The 5,000-nt window shown below is 39.9% G+C and overlaps 1 protein-coding gene across 2 annotated transcripts in view; it reads right to left on the reverse strand.

Moving 5' to 3' along the window:
* LOC143040707 (solute carrier family 49 member 4-like) overlaps nucleotides 1-4,122 on the reverse strand; it is a 28,964-nt gene extending 24,842 nt beyond the window's left edge. The window contains exon 1 of one of the 2 annotated variants that reach the window (XM_076212039.1): nucleotides 3,926-4,122. The gene's annotated coding sequence lies outside the window, so the exon portion shown is untranslated. Of the gene's footprint in view, nucleotides 1-3,914 lie in introns of both variants that reach the window. The other variant, XM_076212040.1, reaches the window with a different exon arrangement.
* Nucleotides 4,123-5,000: the final 878 nt, after the last annotated feature.

Below are 5,000 nucleotides of genomic sequence, written 5' to 3' on the forward strand. Positions count from 1 at the left end.
ATGCCAAGGACTTTTCTTAAGTGTTCTTGGGGGGCTCCTGATGCCAGGTGGTATGAGGGGTGACGGGATAACATCGTTGTTGTCATGCCAGTAAAGATGGAGGGGAGGGCTTCACAGTTCTCTCGTGCACAAGTAAACTTATAGATGACATGTGATTTCCGAAGTTCCTTTCTCTCCTGGTGGGGGCTGTTTTTAAGTAGGTGGTTGGTCTTCCTTGCCTTATAATAAATCAACAAGTTAAGCATTTTCTCTGGGTTGACTGGTTTAATGTTCCTCTTTATAATCTATTTCATTATACATTCATCTTCTTCATGGACTGATAAAAAAGTAGATATATAATAAATGTCAATTTTCTCTTTATTTTGATTATTGTTATTATCTTTGTACCAGCCGTCCATCATTTTCTTGGTCTGGTGGTTAATATATATCTCAGTGAAGCCATTATTGTTTAGTACTTGGGTGGAGCGCTCTATTTCATTGTGTACTTGTTTCCATGTGCTGCAGTTGGTGAGTGCTCTTCGTATGTAGGCATCGATGGTAGAGTCGTTATATCTCTGAGGACACTCACTAGAACCATTGAAGCGGTGTTCAGAGTTTGTGGGTTTAGTGTACACTTCTGTGTTAAAAGAATATTCAGTTTGTTTCACTAGGAGGTCGAGGAAGGGTAAGGCTCTGTCAACACCATCCTCCATAGTGAAGGCGAGTTCAGATGTCTCTTGTAGTAGGTGTCGGAGTTTGCAACTTCATTACTGTTCTTGGTCTTTATGAAAATGTCATCAATGTATCGAAAGTAAATGTCTTATTTTTCTGTTTTCTGAATACTTCTTCTATGCTGCCAATGAAAAAGTTTGCCCTTAATACTTCAAGGGGAGATTCCACTGTAACTCCATCAATTTGACAGTATTTGTTTCTGTGGGGTCAGATAAACGGGACCTCTTTAGTGCCGTATTCAAGCAGTCCGCGAAGTGTAGGTTCTGGGATATCTAGTTTTGGTGTAGTGTCATCGTGGTACACTTGGTTGATGATGTAATTGATTGTGCTGTTTACGGGTTATATACTTATATTTCTTTCCGAGGAATGAGTTTATATATATATATATATATATATATATACATATATATATTTATATATATATATGTATGTATATGTATATACAATGTATATATATATATATATATATATATATATATATATATACATATATATAATGTGTGTGTGCTTGTGTGTGTGTGTGTGTGTGTGTGTGTGTGTGTGTGTGTGTGTGTGTGTGTGTGCGTGCGTGTGCATGTGTATATATACATATGTGTGTGTATATATATATACATATATATATATATATATATATATATATATATATATATATTGTCAGTGTATTTGGGCAGGAGTTTTTCTCTAATGCATGTTTCATTAAAAGTGATGGCTAGTTGTGCATTAATAATTTTCTTAATGGTATTTTCCATATACCTTATTAAGGATTTGTTTTCCTTAGGAAGGAAATTTATGACTTGGCTGTATGTAGTCATATTAGCTAGATCGCGATTTCGGGTTCAAGACCCTTCTTCAGTAGCTATAGGGATAAGAATTAATCCGAAGATTCTAGTAAAGATCTAAGTTTTATACTAGAGTTCCTATACTTGCTAAGTTCACTCGCACCTCGTTTTAACGGACCTCCATTTAACGGATATCGGAAGCAACGGACAAAATATGTTACAGCCGACTCAGTCTGAAAAGCGGTTATCACATTGGGCTTCCACGGGCTTTACCAGATTGTAAACCTATACGAATGTTAGACATACTGTTGAAATGTTCTTAGAGAAGTCTAGATTTCTGTAAGCAAAGTCATATCCTATTTATTCAAATGGAGGTTGGAGGTAGGATATGGGAGAAAAAATTGCTCAGTGCGATAACTCCTAAGGTCCACGTGCTATGGACGGAGTTGTGGGAGTACTGAACACGAGCTGCTTTTAAAATATTGTTTTAATTATCATAATGTATATTAACAGTGTACAGTTATTTTACACTGTCACATTGGGTGGTGGTGTTTTTATTAAAAGTACAGTACCGTGGGAAACTGTAATGTTATAACACATTTGTGAATATTCACTTTAAACCTACTATCGGAGAAATAATATCAGAAGTACAGGAGAACTGTATATTTCGACTACTATCTGTAGTCCTCTTCAGCAGAAGAGGGCTACAGATAGTAGTCGAAATATACGGTTCCCCTGTACTTCTGATATAATTTCTTCGATAGTGGGTTTAAAGTGAGTACAGTACTGTATTATTCCTCTTCCTTTCGTAATGTAGTTGTTGACATTAGCAACTGCAGACTTTGTGTTGGTAACTTCAGACAATCGGCATTATTGGACCGATGTCGCACCCTTTTTGTCTGTTAAAACAAGGGATGAATTTACATACCAAAAATCCTTTTTCCTCAATAAGGAAGGTGGCCAAGTAAAAGCACACATGTATCCAACAATCCAATTCCCATTCATAGCCCCACTATTAAGGCTAAAACAAAATATCGGAGAAAGGGAAAAGGTAAACAATAATGAATACAAAATACGCGTATTACAGGAATGGTTCTTCTTATGCGTGGAAGAGAACGATTAACAACTTCATCTCCATCAACCTCGTTTGGCGTTTGTCAGAATAAAATTTATGGCCCTTAAAAGGGTCAAGGGTCATGACCTCAGCCGAATAAAATCGTCTGGTTTGGATCAAGAAAAAAAATCGTTCCTTGATTCATACGCTCTATATTTCTCTTTCTCAAAATTTCAAAATTTCAGTAATGATAGTCAAGATTTCACGCCAGGAAGCGTCTAGATGCGGATGAAGCCATCACCTTTGCCCTATGTGCTAGGATAGCCATGACCAGTGACAGATGGTGTTCCATGTCAATTATGTTAGAATACTCCCGGCGCCTTTGCAGTAAGGTACAGAGGATGCATCGTTTTCCAGGGATAGAAGGTCCTGCAGTGGATCCTTACAACTGTATACTTACACATACACACAAGCAAACACACATAGGTATGATAAACTGAAGAGTAGGAGATATGACCCAACAAGCGTTGTTCCTTTCCTCTATACTACAATTAGGTAAATAGACACACGCATACACATGCACACACACCAACACACACACACACACACACAAACATACAAACACACACACACACACACACACACACACATACACACAATCACACAAACATACAAACACACACACACACACAAACATACAACACACAACACACACACAAACATACAAACACACACATACACACAACCGCACAAACATACATACAAACACACACACACACACACACACACACACACACACACACAAAACCACACAAACATACAAACACACACGCACGCGCGCGCGCGCGCGCGGTTATATTCCATAGTTTCGTATTCTTTGAGGTTGATATAATACTTTAGCGATTTTTTCTTCTTATTTCTTCATCGTTTTGCTCAATATAATAGTTGTTTTCGTCGCCTTATGAATGTGCTTGTGAAGCCATTGTCACCTATTAATCAATCATTTCATCAATCACTCGAAAAGGAGAAGAAGAGAAAGAAGAAACAAGAAAAAGAAGAAGAAAACGAAAAAAGGGAAGAAGAAGAGGAAGAAGAAGACAAGAAAGTGGAAGAAAATAAACAGCGTAAGAAAATGGAGACAAAGAAGAAAAAAAGAAAAAGAAGAGGAAAGTAAATGTTAATCTTGCACAGGTCACACTCCAGAAAAGAGTCAGATTTCAACCACAAGGTCTACCTCCAGGGCTGCGAGTTCCTCCTCCTCCTCCTCCTCCTCCTCCTCCTCCTCCTCCTCCTCTCTTCCTCCTCCTCCTCCACGTACCGTCACTGACATCACCTTCTCGAACAACACATATACGAAAACCACGTCATACTCAATCCTCACAGGTCCTCCTTCAGGGTCTTCCTCAGCTCCTGACGACGGCCATGGTGAAGTGACAGGCCCTGGTTCTCGAAAGACGAGCACTAGGTCGCTCTCCAAACCTTTAGAAGAGGTCGTGAAAGCCGAGGACGACCCGACTGATCTCACCTCCTCGACAGCCAAGAACACACTGGAGGTGGACCTTGGTCTGAGGGTCACTTTCCGTCTTGCTTACTCGCGTGCACGTGATCTTTCGCCCAAGAAAGGTAGGGAGACACCAGCTCCTCCTCGTCCTCTTCCTCCTCCTCCTCCTCCTCTTCCTCCTCTTTCGCTCAAGAAGAATAGGGAGCCACCATCTCCTCCTTGTCCTTATCCTCCTCTTCCTGCTCCTCCTCCTTCTCCTCCTCCTCCTCCTCCTCTTTCTCCTCCATGTCTGTCCCCATCCTCCCATCCCTTTCGTCTCTCCCTTTTCCTTCTCCTCTTCCCTATCACTTCTTCATCATCCCAAGCAAACTACAATTTTGTTGTTGTTGTTGTTGTTGTTGTTGTTGTTGTTGTTGTTGTTGTTGTTGTTGTTGTTGTTGTTGTTGTTGTTGTTGTTGTTGTTGTTGTTGTTGTTGTTGTTGTTGTTGTCGTCGTCGTCGTCGTCGTCGTCGTCATCGTCACCATCGTCATTGCTGTTGTTGTTATGGCTACTGCTGTTGTCTTCACTGTCGTGGTTGTCGCTATAGTCGCCATTGTTGTTATTGTTATAGTCGTCGTCGTCGCCGTTCTCTTGATTCGAACGTACTCCTAGATAATTCCCCCCCTCCTCCTTCACTCCCCCTCACCCTCCACCTCCACGGAAAAGCACGTGTTATAGGAAAAAGGTGTTAAAACACGTTTTATCATATCACTAAATGTTATCTAGATTATCTATATTTTACGAACTACGTGGTACGATTGACCAGGTGGCATCAGAAAGGACGTGCCATACACTTGAGGATTACACTGCGACCCAACCTGACCCAATCCCATGTGATTATGAGTAATTACGCACCACGAGTGATATATATATATATATATATATATATATATATATATATATATATATATACAT

Source organism: Oratosquilla oratoria, chromosome 29, assembly GCF_046742065.1.
Source record: "Oratosquilla oratoria isolate Oo_2021 chromosome 29, ASM4674206v1, whole genome shotgun sequence".
NCBI lineage: Eukaryota > Metazoa > Arthropoda > Malacostraca > Stomatopoda > Squillidae > Oratosquilla > Oratosquilla oratoria.